Raw genomic sequence first — 18,864 nt, 5'->3', positions numbered from 1 at the left:
CACATGTCCACGTATTGATCACTGTATCGATGAGCGATGAAAGATCTCAGGCTGCAGAGAGCCTGCTGGATCTGTTTAGACTTTTACTGAGACCACACAGTGAGAGCAGCTCAAGTTCAGCTAAAGATCACTCCGGGTCAAGATTATTGCCTCTTACATGGCTTTACAGGCAGCATTAAACGCACATCTGATTGTAGTATACCAAATCAAAATGCATATTATCACATGTGTATGTTTTTTTTTTCAAAAGAAACATGTTTTTAAAAAAAAAAACATATTTAGATATATCCTCTGGACATAGATATTTTAACACATTACTAATCAATACATGTAATGCTTGTCCCTCTGCAGGTATGCTGAGTGTGAATTATAAATGAGAGTTGTATGCATTCATTATAAAACAGCTTTTTTAGACTTTTGTTTTGCTGCTGGATCATTTTACAGATCATTTTACAGATTTACACATCATTAAAACTGTAGTTAGGAAGAATAAGGGAGACAAAGGGAGGCATATTTTTATTGCTAATTATTACCTCAAGAGATCAATAGATGAAATGAGTCACTGGTCTTTGTTGGGGACAAAGAGAAACAATATGGTAAAATGACTGAGTGTTAAATTATACCTTAACTCTGCTGGTTGAGCTAACAAACAGGGTGTATACTGTATAGCACTTTAACAAAGTCTACGTTTCTTCAGACGTGTGCTGCTCTGTAAATTTAATTTGAGGGACTCTCTGGATTGGAGAAGCCATACTTATTTTAAACCAGAGATTCTTCATCTCTTTCAGCCAAAATTAGAAGTTTAGTCTGTCACCCCGAGACGCAGGCTCATTAAAACATATTACCCCTCCTGACATGTGGAAACTCACCAGCAGCAGGAGCACGGCCCATTGAACTCCCGAGCCACAATCCATGGAACCGATGGACAGATTCCGTGCATAATTATCACACTGCGCACACTGTGTCTCTGTTTAAAGTCTGCTTTCTGCTAATCTTGATCATTTAAGATCTCTCTCTCTCTCTGTCTCTCTGTGTGTGTATGTGTGTGTGTGTCCACATATCTATGTGCACAGGTACCATAGTGGTCAAAACTTTCTTAGAACACCCCAATTTTCTGTTCAAGTCCAGTGAATAACTTCACTTGTAGAAAGTTAAGTGTTAAATGCCTAAGGTAATAAAAGGTCACCGAAAACTAAATCAGGTAAGTTTAATTTAAAAATGGCCTTTTACAGGGATCAGTGGCTTAACTTACAGCTTTTCTGCAGAGTTTCTAAAAAGAAAGAATCTTGAATTCTTTGTGACAAAGATCTTAATTATCTTAATTGCACTGAGTAGATCAGCACTTCAAATGGTGGTTGGCTGTAAAAGACCATGAATGTGTGAGTGCATTCATGGGACGCTTGGGCGGCAGAAAGCGGCACAGGTAATTCATGTATTACCAGCAAGTATCAAAGCGAAAGACTCCTGTGTGATAAACTGTACATTTGTATAAATTAAGACTTAATCCAATGTTAATCCAAACAAACGGTCATATTCTTACATATTTGTGATGACTTTTTGCTCACAATAAGATTTGTATTCGCTTGATTTTATTCAGTTAGCTGTGGCAAATGTAATATAGACAGCCATGCTAGCACCCTAGAGTTGTGCTTTTTCTGAACACTTTACACAGAATTAGGCGATGTGTGAATGTTAACAACACATCATGGAGTACATTTCCATGACAGCATTGTAGCATAATGTGTGTCAACATAGTCAGTTTGTCTGAACATTAAAAAAAAAAAAAAAAAAAAAAAAAAAAAAAGCCTGCAGGCCTCTTATATATTCTCCCTCTCCAGCTTTCAATTTCTGACCCTCCCATCCTCTCCACCATCACTTTCCCCTCTCCCTCCTCCATCCCTGCCCAGACCCCCCTTCCTCCATCCCCCCAGGGTGTCCTGAGACCCTTCATTACTGTCACCATGGTAACACCTCAACCATTTGACAGTGGTCCCGGACACACCTCCCCACCCACCCACCCACCCATCTTCTTTTCCTGACTCCTTCTTTCCCTCTGTCCTTGTCTTCCTCCCCTCTTTTCTCTTAAGCCCCCCCCTGCCCCCCCCATACCCCCCACTTGCCCCCTCTCCCCTTCCAAACTCCCTCCTGCTCCTCTCAAAACATGGCTTCCGGACAAAAATCACCAAATCACAGCGGCAAGTGGGGCATATGATGATGGGACGACCCCCTGAGGTTTTCCTCTCTCCCCAACCACTTCTTAAATGGCTAGAGCAATCATAACGACCTAACACTTTGAAGTCAAGTCCCAATTCCACTCTTTTTTACTTCATCCGCCTGTCTGTCCGTCTGCCCGTCCGCCTGTCTGCCCGTCTGCCTTTTTCTTACACGCTTTCCTCAAGAGTCAAATTGGCAGACATGTGGGCCCATATTGGCGTGACAGAGGGATGTCGTGCTGACTATTTCTGAACCAAATCAGTTGGCATCTAATTAAACATGGGAATATTGATCTCATGCCTCATTTCTGAGGATTAGTCTTCCCTTTGAAACATGCTCTGTTTGAAATGTGGCCATGATGAAAACACACATAGACACACACACACACACACATACATGCGCGCACACACAGGCAAACATACAGTGCATGCTGAGAGACATGAGTGCTGTTGGCTGTCTTGCCCTCCAGGTGTGACACGCTGATCGCCCGTCACTGCTGCTCGCCCTTCATGTCGGTGACAGTTGATGATGTCACCATGAAATTTAAGGCCACACACTCGCAGACTGTAGGTACATGTGCGTACGCAAAAACACACACACACACACACACACACACACATACATGCTGGATCAGATGAGTTCTCGCTGGCCACCTCTGTGCTCTGTAGCAATGTTTTAATCATGATCGGGCTTGTTTGTAATTATAAACACTCTGAGACGCCCATATCAAAGAACTTTATAGAATTCAGGCCTATGGGTATCCTTGGTTGCTTCTAAAAATGCGCACTGCTGCCCCCTTCCCTCCACCACCCCCATTAGCTATCCCCCGCCCCCAACACACAGACACACACACACACACACACACTTCACTTCAAAAGCAGACCCTTCTTTTTGAGCTGTCTGTGCAGCTTTTGCATACACCTTGAAGGCCTCTTGCCCAGAGCCCCAAGGTCAACACAAGTTGTTTGTGCGTGTCGTGTCGAACTGTCCCCTGGGCTCAGCTGCTTCAGAGGCCGGGCCCCCACTTTTTTACACTGCAAATGCTCCATCCTTCAAAGTCAGCCCCCGACATCTGAGAGAAACAAGACTCTGGGAGCTTGAGGAACAATCAGCGGAAATTAGTAGACTTTAATTTCAACAAAAACTGTGGTCTAGTATCTGTTTGGAAAGTTTGACACTTATAATTTCTATACTGAGCATTTCACAGGGACATCAGGAGGAGCATTACTACCTGAGATCATCTTTAATCCTGCCGTTTGGGTACTCTACCAAACTCATCAGCTGAATGCTGAGCTAAATTCGGCATCTTCATGTTAAGATGCAGAGATTTAATCTTCAATCGAAACAATAATTAAAAGTAAAAGTAGTAAATGACCTTTTTGCAGCCCCTTAATCCTTATGTTGTGTGATCCCCACAGCACATCAAGGAACTTCATCACTAAACACAGCCCACAACATGTATTTTGAGTACTTCTGCTGCATTTCAGTTATGTCAGAGTGTAGCTCATTAGACGTAGTTACATTCATTATCATAAAGGCTGTGAATTTCTTTAACCTAACCTTGGAATTGTGGTTGTTTTTGTGTACCTATAGCCTCAGGTAATTCTGAAAACAGACACACACTAGACAAGAATTTAGCTGAAAGTTTATTTTTCAAGAAAAAAAAAAATGTATGAAGTTGAATTCAGTGAGCGCTCATTCAGGTTTTCAAGGTGTTAATGTTATAAAACAGATAAATGAGAACCTTTTTGTGAAACCAGACAGCTGTCGGCCATTTTCTAAAAGTTTCAGAGAAGATGTTATTGACAGAAAATGGATGATGTGTGTGCGTGTGTGTGTGTGTGTGTTTTTTGTGTGTGGATTATACAGCATACCACTAATCACACATAGGTAATGATGAGTGTGGTGCAGTGTGTGGGCGTTCAATGGCAATAAAATTTTTCACCGTTGCATAACCTGAACAAAAGCTTTTTGTGTACTGAGGGAAGTTGTTTACTTATTTGATCATTAGTTTGATTATTGTGCTTCCATGAATAGAAAACAGGGGTTCCTGCTGAGGGGGGGTGGGGGCCCAAAATATGAACCGTTCGACCAGTGAATTTAAATAAAACATTTGGCGAGGCCCGTGGTTCAAGTTGAAGACCTGCATCTAACTTCAGCATGAATTATAAAACTGATGTCTTTGAAAGCGACCTTGTACTTTCACTTTACTTTTTTCCCACTCTCTGTAAAGACCATGAAATGAAAGAAATATGTGTTGTTGTAGGGGCAAAGGAGTGCATGGTGTCTCCAGAGTCATTTTCATTCACAGATAAACACACGGCAGCATCGGTAAACAAGATTCACGGGGAAAGAGTGAGACACATTTGATAGTCATAAAGGATTTTTTCCCCTCAACGAGCAGAGATCAAATAAACTCTGTGTGTCTGAGGTGCCGCATAGCCTCAAGCAGTGAAGCATAAATTTAGAACAAATCTTGTTTCTCTTACAAGGGTATTACTTTAATTTCGATGCTTGGGCAAAATAGAAAAAAAAAAGGAGGGAGGTGTGTGTGGGGGGGATGGAGGAGGGGATTATGAAAAAAGTGTAAAAAAAAAAAAAAAAAAAACACACACATGACTCTAATATGTCTTCCATCTAACCTCCCCATCAGAAAATATGCTATATCCTAGTCCAAGTTGTCACCTCATATACCACCTGACCCTGTAGCTCCCATCTAAAATCAGTTTTGTTTCAAAATGAAAAAGCAATTTTCCTTGGGTTTATAATCCTCAGTAATAGTCAACCATCATTTTTAATCTTTAGATGCATTTTAAATCCAAGCTGTAATGTCTTAACTCTCTGCCAAGGTCAAATATCTTAGCAAATAAGGCTTAAGCTTTGTTTTATATGAAAGAATTACATGATTAATACCAAAGAATTAATCACGTACTCTTCAGATCTCCCAGATTGGGTTTGTGCTAAAGGATTACGCTGTCCTACTTTTTCACATGGCATAAATTGACATGGACGTTTGTTTAGCAAAGTACTGCTAAATACATTCTTCTTAACTCTTGAGTTGCACAGGGAGCCTTGATTGCAGGCTGCAGCGTTAGGCCATATTGCATTTCCCCGCAACTTTCTGGAGGATCTTATTATCAGTGTTATCAACAGTCGGTGCTGCACAATTCAAGTCATGGGCTTCAATGAAGGGGTTTGAACAAATCCATAATTTAAAAGAAATAGAAGAGAGGAGATGAATTTGAATTAAATTAACCAAGATAAAAATATATTTTTACCTTTATTATGCGAATGGTTCAGTGTTTAAGGTGGAAATATGAGATGCAGGACACTTAAATTGACAAGAGAACAAATCCTGTCCCACTAATAGTAAACTGGGAGATTGTCAGTGTCACTTTTCAAGGGAAACGACGACTCTAGACAAGTCTTATTACTTTTGAGTTTATAACCCTCAGAATACAATGACATGAGTCCCCTAAGTTACCTTGTCATTCCCTCAGCTAAACAGCGAAAGAGCTGTTCCTGGTCACAAATTCTGATTTGGCATCCAAGACTATAATGTTTTAGATTTTCCTTTAAGTGATGAAACTTCAGCCTCCGTTCACTCTGCAGAATCTGTCATCATCTGAAAGTCCGAAACCCAACTCATCAGCTGCCACCTCATGTGTTTGTATTTATGGCCACCCAGGAGGGCATCTCTTATTAATGCACACTTTTATAAACTGGACAGCAGTTTCACTCCTCAGCCCCCTCTCCTGTACGTCCAAACAAACCATGATTTATAATTCAGATGATTTACGATCTATCAGAGTGCTGAAGCACCGCCGTCTACTCAGCCCTTCGTTTATACATGCACCCACTACAGATAAAGTAAAACTAGATGTAGATGCATTGGATGATTTCATTCAAAACCTGCTCATGTGTTTATTATGCACAATAAATCTAAAACCACTTGGAGTGTCACAGCAATCTGTTGCCACTGCTGCACTTTTATTGCTGGGTAAAATGATGAGTTGCTTTGTAAATTGCAGGGACGGCGACACACGCATATTAATGGGAGATTTTGGATGTCCCTGTATTTTGACCAATGCAAAATAAACAATTGCTGAATGTTTCGTGACAGAACTTATATCACAGTCGGTGCGATGGGTATTTAACTTAAGGGAGAGAAACAGACAGCTACATTTGAGCTAATGCGCAGCAGCTTGGTTTAGAATTGAAGTGTGGAGCATTCATGACATAGAGATTATTTATCAGGTGTTTTTGAAATGCTCACTTATGATAACAGTCCCATCATATTTGAAGCTGTGAGACGTCATTTAGTTTTTTTGAAACATAAAACTACTCACTTTTCAAAACGCTCTGATCCAGTGTCCTTTGTTATTTTCATTTTACATTTTTATGAAAAATCTGAAATGGGTTTTCTGCAGTTGGTGTGAATGTATCTGATTATCATATGAAAGGTTATATTTGACCCTTCAGAGTCAGTTGCATTTAGCATCCATTTTGAGACGCTCTCCCCTTTTGTTCTGGATTACCTTGGATATCACCTGGCTGTGACTGTGAGTTTAATGAATGCTGATGTCTCTATACGTGACGGGTATTGCACAATAAAAATGTTTCAGTAAAGCTCAGTATGTGGGGTAATTGGTGCTGTTTAAAAATGCATCAGGTTCGGCGTGGCAGCATAGACACATGCGCAGACATACAAGCATGCACACACACACACGCGCGCGCAGTTGCACGCCAGGCGCTTTCTGATCTGACCCGTCAAAACTCATTAAGGCTTAAAACATATTTCCAAATGACATCCGAAGTCTCCATTAGAAAACCGCCAATTACCGCTGAAAGATATCCCCCCACCTGCCTGCCACATTTGCATATGATTGGAGCGATCAGTTAAAATGAGAGCATTTTGGCGCTGCTCAAAAATTCACAGTACGCTGCCAGATCAAGGGTGGGAGGTGGGAGGGGGGTGGGGGCATAGTAATGTGAAGTCAGCGCTTTAACTGCAGGTTTAAAACTTGCTCGGACTGCGGGGGTGAGAGTGGGGTTACATCCTCAAAATCGTGGTTATAGATATAAGTTGGGCAGCGGTACCCCATCCCTGTACAGCTCTCAGCATTGGACTGTTTTGCCAGCGTGGAGTGGATCTAAACATCTCTCATTTAAATACATTTGAATACAAGGACGTGAAATAATAGGCGCTGAACATGTAGCTCTATTGTCGTGGGAGTAAAGAGTGCAAGCAGTGCAGTATTTGTGCAATTATGAATGTTTTAATGGAAAAGTTATGCCCATAGATTTTTTTTTTTTTAAACCATGGTTTAGGAACATGTGAGTGTTTTGAGTGTGTGTGTGCGTGTGTGTGTGAAAGAGAGAGAGAGAGAGAGAGAGAGAGAGAGATTTAGGGTCTTTGCATCACAGTTCTCAAGAAAAACAGCACTTACACCCATTACAATCAAGATCATTCATTTTCAGCCCATCCTGTCTGTGTCTCTGTCTGTCTCTCTCCTCTTTATTCTTTTGTCTCTGTCTGTCAGTCTGATTGTCCGACCATTACCGCCTTGATAAAGTTGTCTGAGGACGAGAAGTCAAGTCTTCAATCAGTGCAGAAGTAGGCCAATAGATGTGAATCCAAGCATATGTCAATCAGAGACATAATCACCAAGCCTCTGGCTGAGGTGGGAACTGTAACAGTGGACCCTATGGATGGACAAATACACACACACACAAACGCACACATATACACACAGGCACTCATTCATATATATGCACTATCATGCACAAAGGCATCCATGTGCACACAGTCAGACTCAGGGACAGAGAGCCTGATGTGTAATGGTAGATTTCTGATTATGTTTGTGTAATTATATAGTGCAAAGTGAATTTCTATACACTAGTTCTACACTAAGTATCCAATTGACAGTCTTTACCAGTAGAAAGTCTCATTGGAGAGCTAGAACATTTTAAATGGAATATAACATGTAGGCCTGTGAGTTCACAGTATGCAGCGGTGAATGAAAGGTACAGTCCAGAGAACACAGTGCACGTTTCCAAGAGCAGATGTTGTATTTTTAAAAGGGTCGATATGAATGGAGACCATTTCATAACATAACATATCAAAAAAAATAAAGCACCGCTGTGATTTCTGGCAGATTTCATGGGCAGCCGCCGTGTGTCGAGTCAAAATGTCCCTGAGCAGGAGTCTGAAATTTCAAATGTACCTGCTCACTCAGTGTGATTCACTCACACTGTCGCCTAAATGCCTGGTACACAATGTACTAATACGTGTATTATTTTTGGCCTGGAGTTGACTTTACTCAGGAAAAGATAACACTCGTGATTATGACATCAAGGCTAATTCAGGAGCTGCCTCTCTGGAAGATCCATATGAGCCTGTAGCTATATTAACTAAAAAAAAAAAAAAATCTATATGAGCTTAGATTGCATTGGATGAGGTTGTCAAATTTTGCTAAATGTAAGAAAATTAAAATGTAAATATAATAGGTAGAGATAATGTGAATTGGGTTATTACCCTCCTGTTGAAAAAAAAAAATGGTGATGACATTGATTGTGAGGTGTGACACATTTTCTTTATATGCAACAGACAATAATGACCGGGCTGATGGCAGGACGATCATTATCACCATAATCATCATTGGTATAATCAGTACTGTTTTCAGTAGGAGATTGCTTTGAGCCGCCTATTGGATGTTCAGAGTGTGATAGGGAGATGGAGGGACACACATGTGTGCGCACACATAAATACACACACACAGATAAACCCAGCGGCTCTAAACGAGGCTCTTCATTGTTTCCCATGTGATTAAAACCGAGTGCCGTTGAGTCTCTTATATTGTCATCAGCCTGCTTTGTGATGTGTGCTGTATATGTGTGTGCATGCTGTATAAATGTGTGTGTGTGTGTGTGTGTGTTGTGTCTCCCTGCAGTGGCCCTGCTCTAAATGAATGTCAGCTTGCCTTAGTCCAAGCATGGGCCCCAATGCGGCCGATCGATACTTCATTAGGCCTGGATTGTCTTGTGTCCATGCAACCTTGAAGCTGTTCCTTAATTACCCCAGCATTAAGGCCCTGGACAGCGCTACAGACCACGCTACACTGAGGATGGCCAGACCCAACAAAGCAATGACCCCCCCCCCCCCCCCCCCCCCCACCCCCCCCACCCCCACACCACCCTCCACCCACCCCTACTCCTCCCACACCCCCTGCTTCCCTTCATCAGATACAAAAATGCACACGGTTATACATACACACAAATACAGGAATATACACATGCCTGCGACCAAGTCTACATACATATGCACTTGTGTTCTCCCCTTATTTTATACACACACACAAACACACACACACACACGCACACACACAGATAGCACCTTGAGGCAACAGTGGAAGGAGGAGTTTGATGGGCCAAGAAAGGGGAAAGAGGAGGGGACCAGTGAGGGACAGAGGGTAGGAGACACTGAGGGAGAGAAAGGGTGAATTGAGGGCACTGATGGTGACACAGAGACAATGAGCAGGAGAAAGAAGAACAAATGAATTTTCAGAGTGTATTCCTAGTAATCACTGCAGAGACTGTTGCAGTACATTTTCTGATTTGCATGTTCTGATCAGTTCAAAAAGTGTTTAGGGATCAATTACACCATGTCACATGTTTTTTTTTAAATTTATTTAGTAGCTGCCTAAAAACAATAATAATAAAAAATCAAAATCAGAAATATTTGATATACCGTGTTTATAGTGCAACTTGCACTACTAACCTCTTCTTCAAGCTCAGAAGCAGACAGCACACAAGATAAAATGTTTAAATGTCACCAGGCTTGACATTTTGACCGCTCATGTGTGTGTATGTATGTATTTATATGAAGTGTGTGCATGTGAACTTCATGTCTATTTCTGTGCCTGTGTGTGTGTGTGTGTGTGTGTGTATGTGTGTGTGTGTGTGTAGTATAATCCTTTCCATTCACAGAGAACAGAGATTTCTGGGAGGAAGAGGAGGTGGGGGAAGGAGAAAAAGAAGAAGTAGTGGGAGGAGCGTGGAAAAGATGATGTGGGGATGAGGAGGAGAAAACAAAGCATTTATATATGTCTCATATCCTTTCTTCTTGTGCGCTGAGTCAGAAATGTGTGATTTTAATTTTTTTTTAACAAAGCTAGAAATACTGTCCTACTGTTAATGTAAGTGGGTGGAAAACTGAGGTAATATTGAAAAGAGAGGGACAGAGTGAGGGTGCATGATAAGAATGATGAAGAAAGATGAGAGACAGTAGAATGTGTTCAAATAGATCATTACAATGAAAAGAGAAAGGATGGAGAGACAGGCAGACAACGGAGGAGGTAGAGGAGGAGGAAGTTGAGGAGCAGAGGAAGGGGGTGCGAGAGAAAGGGTGAGATCTGGAAGAGGAGGCAGATAGGAAGGAGGGGGGAGGAGAAGGAGGGGGTGCAGTCAAATGGCACTCATGACAAATGACATCCCCTGTCTCCCAGTCCCCTCTCCTCAGCACCATGATTTGTCATCTCCACTTCTGACATTTTTCATCGCACTATCAAATCACCCTGACAGAATGATATTTTCTAATTCTCCCAGCCTTGGAGCACGCCAAAAATAATGGCCTCCACATGCTATGCACACTCTTTCTCTGTTTCCCTACCTCTCGCTTTATTTTTCATCCCGTGCCTCGCGCAAACATCCGGTGATTCTTTAATAATGAAAATGCAGCATTGCAAATATATTGTTGCAGGACTTGACTGGGAGCTATCTGCCTCTCAGAGTCATTTAAGCTGTCTCATTTAAGAGGTGGCACATGTAGCTGTCATTTTCAAAATGCATGCCGCTAAGTTTCTGGATTTGTTGTTTTGCACGTGATCTGGAAAAATAAATATAAAAAGGAGACTGTTTTTTTTTTTCTCCCTAGAAAAAGAAAAGTTAGTGTTTGATTCATGGGATGGAAGGCGCTTATACCAAGAATATGATTTACCGTACTCTGAGTGACTTATTTCTGCACCCAGTTTCCACTTTTACTGTCTATACTTTCATAAATATGTTGAATGGGTTGATTTGCTTTGTCTTTCTGTGGTGGACACAGTGATAATTACCTCAGTAATCCTTTATCTTTTTTCATTGCTAACAGAACTTTGATAAGCTCCCACCTGCTGAGCCTTTGATTCTCCAACATATCATCTTCCATTGTTTTATTGAATATTAATAAGGACATTGTCATATCTGCCATGACCCACCTTTTCCATAATCCGGGTCATGGCACTGCAAATGAGTTTATGGCTAATTCCATCTCAGTGGGAGATCACTATCACTGTAGCCCAAAGGCATACAAAGAAAAAGGGATTTCTTTAACTCCTAGTGTGACTGCTGGCTTTGGATCTTCTTTGATAAGCATTGTTCGCCATCCAGCAACATGCAAGTCCATAAACCTCAAATGCTGTTTTTGAGGAAGATGAAGGAAAAATTTTAAAAAAAGTTGAGAGCACAGAAACATATACTCTTTAAAGTTGCCAGCAGTTTTCTTCTAAAGCAGTGAAACAATAAAACGTCAACCACCTCAGTGTCTCAGCCTGGCACATTATCTTTGAAATCATTTACATTGTCCTTGGACAAGTTATAGAACTATGCTCTATACAATAAATACTAATGATTTTCCATTTGTGACAGAACAACACATTGGGCAAATTAACATCTATTCATACGTTTGTTGATAAATGTTCAAGGACATTATCAGAACTATACATTCATTCAAAAGCAATTTACTAAAATGTTTGAGCAAACATGTAATTAATGTCTCCTCAGAGATGTCTTTACATCTTTAACAATGTGTGTGTATAAACATGCTATTCATAAATACTCAAGCAGTATAACACATTAGTGCAATCAAGCAATCTCTGCCCTGCCTTTGTGTGTGTGTGTGCGTGTCTCACAATGTGGCTTATGCTCTGTTTAGAAATTATTATACAGTGTATTTAATTGTTAGTGTTAGTCATGGTTGTGTATGTGTCTGTCTGTGTGCCTTGTGTTAAGGTGACTCTTGCCATATGTGCGTGTGAGAGTGAGTGAATGTGTGTGTGTCTGTACCAGTTTTGCAACGTCTGGGGTAATTATGCATTATCCAACAAGGGATCAGTGTCTTGCTCTAAGCAGCACCCGGGTGTTGTTGTTTAATGTAATAAATGTCATGTATGCATGGCTTCACATGCGCTTCGTTAGCAGTTTAATGCTAACCGTTAAGTATCACCAGTGCCTCCCGGCTATGAGCCAGCGTCTGCTGATGACACCAGCATTTAGTTCAAATAATCACACAGAGAAGGATAAACAGTGTTCATGAGGCCTTACCATAGCTACTGTGAAACTTTAATTATTTCTAGCTATAAATGGCAACATGGAAACAGAATTGCACGCTGTTGTATCAAAACGCCTAATTATAAAGCGCAATAGATGTGCATTGGTTACCTTGGTGGCAAGAAACACCACTGACACTGTTCTACATGGTGAAAGTGTTGTTTGTCAATGGAATCATATTGTTATGAGCTGACTGTGTCATGCTATCAGTCAATGCATTTCTGTTGTCCAAGTTCATGAAGCAAGACTAAAGTTTTTGTTTCATGCAAAGAAGTTGGTTTTATATAATGCATAACAGTGGATCACCGTCCACTGCATTGCTCATTAATTTGATCTCTTTTCCAAATCATGATCTGTACTGATCAGAAAATATTTAGCGTCTCACTCTGATCACCCACTGACACTGTGCACGCTTTATGAACCTTGTACAGCATATTATAAAGTGGCTGGCAGAATACCAAAAACAGACAGAAAGCTGAATAAAAATAGCTTCCAACACATTTATTATAAGTAAACTTCAACCTTTTTCTCTTCAACTTGATCCTCTCTGCTAATTTTGCCAATTAGTGAGGAAGTCAGTTTGGTCAAACAGAGTAGTTCGTGTAACAAGAAGGATTAACTAAAAAACATTATTAGTCTTAACAGCTTGAGGGAGTAGCCGCAATTAAAGGTTAATCAAATGCACACACTCACACTTGGGAATGACATTAACACAGTTGTTTTGTTGGCTGTTGAGCAGCCCTGGACTTCAGTGTCTTGCCCATGAGTGCTGTGTTATGAGGGAGGGGGGGGGGGGGGGGGGGGGGGGGGGGTCACAGGGTCTACTTTACAAAGTTTAAAAAATTTAAAGTTAACTTGATTTTTCTTTTTTTCTTGTTAGTCAACCCCTATGACTGTGCTGTTGTAATACAAAGTACTATACTACGCAACATGCTCAAACTGAGAGAATATTAAAGCAATTTCAGCTCTGCCCGCGCTGAGATTGGGCCACAGTAAAAAGTAATACCGAAGCAGAAGAGATCAGTTTTCTATCATCTGAGAATTCTCTAAAGATGAAATAGGCCTCATAAATGAGTCTCAATGATAACTGATGTATAGTAAATGATAGAGAGAAGATAATATAGGAAATTGGGCGAATAGTGTCTGGAGACTGAATCAATTCATTTTGAAGTGTGGGTCTACTGTGGGTCCTACTGTTTTTTTTTTTTTTTTAAGGTACAATCTGTGCTTTGTCGTAGATTTCATATTAACTCTGAGATCATCATTTACACACTTGTAGCCTGCATGGTCAAGCACACGCACATATACACACACACACACACACACACACACACACACACACACATTTCTCGATAAGGAAATGGAAGAAAGGGAGCAGAGGAATTGGTTATAGTAAAGAGGCCTGGTGGTTATCAGCCGACACATCATAGGTTGAAGGTTTGCGCTCAAGAGCACATCAGCTGGGCACCTGGCTGCTGATGTGCTCTTGAGCAACCCGCCGCCTGCTTACCTCCTATCTTTGTAGGTTGCTCTTGATAAGACGATTTGACTGAAGCTGAGTGTAAAATGTTGGGGAGAGGGACGAGAGGGGAGCGGGAGTTAAGTGGAGGAGCGGGAAGGAGAGTAGAGTGGATAGATAGGAAGGAGGTAAAGGAGGAGAGGAGAGACCGGAGGAGAGGAGTTGAGGAGCAGAGATTGATTTGGCCAGCCAGGAGATGACTGCTGATGAAGGCCTCTCATAGACAGATGGATACAGCGTCGGGTCCCCGCTCCTATAAGCTCTCAGCCTAATCCGCCTCAAATTTCCCTCTGATTGCTTCTAAATTGCCTTCTCCCATAGTTTCCTGCTGATTTCTCACCGTGAACTCCTTCCCTCCCCGCCTGCCTCTCAGAACAGGGAATGATGTCTAGCCCGGTGAACTGCTTCCTTGGGTTTGACTGAAGAATGTGCTAAGAGAGTGATGGGATGGGTGTGAGGGGTGATGGCTCCTGTCCTCCTGTGTGTGTGTATGTGTGTGTGTTCGTCCCCTCATAAAACCAGTCTCTGGTCTTTCTGTCTGCTATCTCTCTGTCTCATTCTACTGTGATTTTCATATACTCACTGACTCCATCTCTTCAAGGGTGTGGAGAGGTGGTGATGATGGTGGAGAGGAGACCTTCTTTTTCCTCTTGTCCCTCTTTCTCTCTAATGTCTCATTTCTTCTTCACCTGCTTTAATTATACGGTTTCTTCCCCAATTTCTCATTGCATCTCACTCTCTGAACTTACTGTCCCTCTGTTTCCACTCATCTCTCACTCTATTGTCTCTCTTTGTCTTTTTCCATTTCTCTGTCTGCTCTCGCTTTAACCCACTGCACTGAGTTGGCAGAAATATAATACAGAATTATTCAGAACGGGGACACTGTTTTATTTTCGGTGGCGTGGGGTCCCCCACACAGCAGTGCAATAACACAGCTATAGTGTAACACACTTTGATTTGTTTCCCACTCATTTATCATGTGACCTTTCCCTGCTAGCATTAATACAGAAAGAGAGAGAGAGAGGGGGAGATGGACAGAGAGAGAGAGAGAGAGAGAGAGAGAGAGAGAGAGAGAGAGAGGGGACAGATATAAAGAGAGACAAAACCAAAACCAAAGAAGCATACATCCAGAGATGCAGAATGAAAGGTCAAGTGAAGAGACAAACAAGGTAGGAGGGAGCTTTAGAGAGAATAGAGGGAAGGTGAAGAGAGAGAGAGAGAGAATAAAATTGAGAGAGAGAGAGAGAGAGATAGCAGGCAAGGAGCAGAGAAGATTGCATTTTAGAATTACTGGCCAACACCTAACAATTTATGCCCTCATGCAGTGCTTGGCAGCAGCTGGAGCCTGCAAGGCCTGCAGTGAGCATAGAGGTAAGCTGCAATACTCTATAGCAGTGTAGCAGTGACGTGACATTATCAAGGAGCATTAACAGAAAGTTGTCTGGTATCACTGCCTCCGCACACCGATATGGTTTTATTCAGTAAAACAAGGTTCGCATCATGGCAACAGTGGTGTTCCTGCAGAAGCAGACGACAGGGCAACAAAAACATGGAGCTATGGAGCTATATCTTATCCAGTATCTCTTATCTTATCTGTGCTGATTCTGAGATGAACCCAAGAAGGCACATTTTCACAACATAATATAATGACACAAGCAAACAAACACATAAACTGCTATTGGATTAATGTCAGCAACATGTTTACTCCCTGATTTCAGAAATGTTCTTTTCGGTGATATTTTGCACTATGATGTAATTCTGGTTATTTCTAATGTGAGGAAGTCATCTGTAAAATTAGATATTTTTAATTCCTGAAAATCTGACATTTAAGAAAGAGCCCTGACTGATAAGCCTCATTATTGTGTGTGTGTGTGTGTGTTTTTCTATAAAAAGTGAGGTGAACACCAGACTGTGTGATCAACTCCACAAGGCCTGGCAGCCAAAGAACTCTGCTCAGCCAAATCTGCACAAGCCTGCAAGTATAGACACTAACACAAACCATTTGTAGTGCTGTTGTTTTTTTTGTTTTTTGTTTTTTTTTATAAACAGTTAATCCATTACAACATTAGATTGTAGTTAAGAAAACTTTGATCCAGTTGGGGGCAAAAAAGGACAGGAAAGGATTATTTTGTGAGTTTATTGATGGCAGAAAGGATTAAAATAAAGTGCAATTCTTGCTCTTAAGTGACCCCCACATAAAAAAAAAGGGTTTAGGAAAATGGGGAAACAATATCAGTCGTAATAATATCTTGTTATACAAATTTATGCACACACACTGTTACACGCATGCACACACACACAGGCATCATCATCTCATGCTAGCTGATGTCAGTCTAGTGTGAGTTTGTAGAGGAGAGACCGGAGCGAGGACGGTGGGCAGCGGAGGTGGTGGCAAGGGCCAAAAAAATTAAACCATCTACAGGGAGCTCCAGTCTGAGCATATGAACAGAAAAATGAAGGTGACATTTGAGAGAGAGAAAGAGAGAGAGAGGATGGGGGGGTGGTACTGGTGAGGCAGGGAGGGGGGATTTAATAGGTCCCTGAGACACGAAGGGTGTGAGATGAGATGATGAAACCAGAGGATAGAGGGGAGGGAGGGCGGGAAGAGAGAAGGAGATTGTGTGTCAAAATGTGGATGTTTGGAGATTGGGCTTCCAACCCTGCCAAATGATTAAAATGTTCCCTCTGACATTCATATTCCCCTATCTGGATCCCTGCCTATGTAGGATGGGCTGCGTTGAATATGAATTCAGAGATGGCCGTATAGAAAATGATCTGAGAAGTGTTTATGGCTGGAGATGCGATTTAGGCATTTTGTGTTTGGTGACAGTGATGCTTGAAAAAAACAAATGAGATTTTATTTTATTATATTTGTATTTTTATAAATTAGAGACCACTGGTTCATCGGCAGCAGTTTGGCTTAATTATGACAATATATATTATTCTGAAATTATAAAGCCTTGATTCTAGATGCTTCTGATTAATCTGTGCACTAAAATAATATACATAAAGTATTTATTATGTTTCAGTTTTACAGCTGAAACTAGATAATAATTGAAATTCAGCCTGGCCTCTCTAATCAAAATGAAACACGTGGTTTTAATAAATGAAGTTTTAAACAGGACTGACAGTAAATTGGGTGGTTTCATAATTAAATAAAATTAAATAAATGATGAATTAAATTGTTGCACTCTACATCTACAAACGCACACACATGGGCACACACACACACACACCACAAATGCACAACAAAAGAAATCAGGGGCACCTCAGACATCAGAATCTCCCTGAGTGTGAGTCGCCATCCCTTCCTTTCCAATGCTCTAGAGATGAGGGTTGTCATGGTTACAGGGGCAGAAAAATCACCCCATGGCCCACTCCACCCCCCCATGACACACACAAACACACACATATATATATGTGTGTGTGTCTGTGTGTGTACGTATATATATATATATATATATATATATATATATATACGCACACACAGTCCATTTTTCCTTCAGTTGTGCGGGCATTGCTGATGTCACTGGTGAAACTATGAATTTAACATACAGGTCAGGAGATGCATATCTGGGCTGTGGTGAGCCGTCAGGAGACGTAGAGAGAGAAAGGAACAAGAGCCTTGTTGCCTGACAGAAAGGCACGCTGTCCGAATGCCCTTGAAATTTAAAAGAGAAAGTAATAAGACGAGAGGAAATTCAGAATTCTCTATTTTCTATTGAGCATGTTCTCCTTTTTTGCTCCCCTTTCTCCTTTTCAGGTGCAATTAGACCCTCTTCTTTGAAAAGAAAAAAGGCAGGGAAAAGGCAAGAAAGGAGGGAGAACAGAGAGAGAGCCTGAGTGAAGAGAGAGATGGATGGTGACACAAAGCAGAGAGAGGAGGAACAGGGGGAGATGTTCTTTGAGAGTTGCTTTTGTTTTTGCTTTTTTCTGTCTGTGGCATTATGAAAGAACTTCACTAAGCACTTAGGGGATTACAATGCACTTGCCTCTGATAAATATCTTAATTTTGATGCGATTTTTAAGCCATCAACATAATTATTATTTTTCATTTTTCTTCCCCCTTCCAACTTGTTTTTAATGAAGACCCTTTTCAATAAACAAATGGATATGCATTAAAGGGGATGATAGAACTTTCAAGTATAAACCTCTCATGTCTATTAAGTGCTTCCATTACACCACATTTCTCCAGCAGACCCCCAGTTAATGTTTTTCTCTCTGTCTTGAAAGCAGATCTGGAAGGGCTCTAGTTTTTCCACATACATTGAGGCACTTCTCAATTTTTCATTTTTGCTTTTACATGATGTTTATTTAGATACAAGATGAAATACTGAAATGAATATTTTAGATGACTCCTTTGTATTTATTTGCAAGTTAAAATGAACTGTCACGCAACATGCATCTGTATTTTTGCTACTTCATCAATATTGAATTAATACAATGTTAAACGAGGAATTAATTTTGTGTATTACTCTTTTATCATTGAAAAATTAATGAAAACCTAATTAAATGAAATCCATAATTCCTCAAACAAAATTTGTATCAAAACACAAAATACACAGACTTGTAGCCATTAGTCTCATTCTGCTGAGAAATAACAAACACGGGACAATGAATCAGTCACTACATGTGGACATTGTCCTCATATAATTGGTGTTTGATAACTCTGATTGACTATTGATCGGCACTGAGTTTTGACCCCAGCAATAAATCCAGACCCCTGGTGGCCAGGACACTGCATTGTTGAATCTGAAATATTT

General features: G+C 40.9%; 1 long non-coding RNA gene across 1 annotated transcript in view; it reads left to right on the top strand.

The window, feature by feature from the left end:
- Window positions 1-18,489, top strand: part of LOC139625719 (uncharacterized) — a 50,689-nt gene extending 32,200 nt beyond the window's left edge. Inside the window, exons 2-3 of the long non-coding RNA XR_011691990.1 lie at window positions 15,995-16,076; window positions 17,865-18,489. This is a non-coding gene — a long non-coding RNA (uncharacterized lncRNA). The remainder of the gene's footprint in view (window positions 1-15,994; window positions 16,077-17,864) is intronic.
- Window positions 18,490-18,864: the final 375 nt, after the last annotated feature.

The sequence above is a fragment of the Trachinotus anak genome, unplaced genomic scaffold (genome assembly GCF_046630095.1).
Source record: "Trachinotus anak isolate AG129_WGS33_773 ecotype Australia unplaced genomic scaffold, CSIRO_AGI_Tana_v1 ptg000009l, whole genome shotgun sequence".
Lineage (NCBI taxonomy): Eukaryota > Metazoa > Chordata > Actinopteri > Carangiformes > Carangidae > Trachinotus > Trachinotus anak.
Note: the sequence above shows the minus strand (reverse complement) of the source record. Positions and strands in the feature narration are given on the sequence as shown.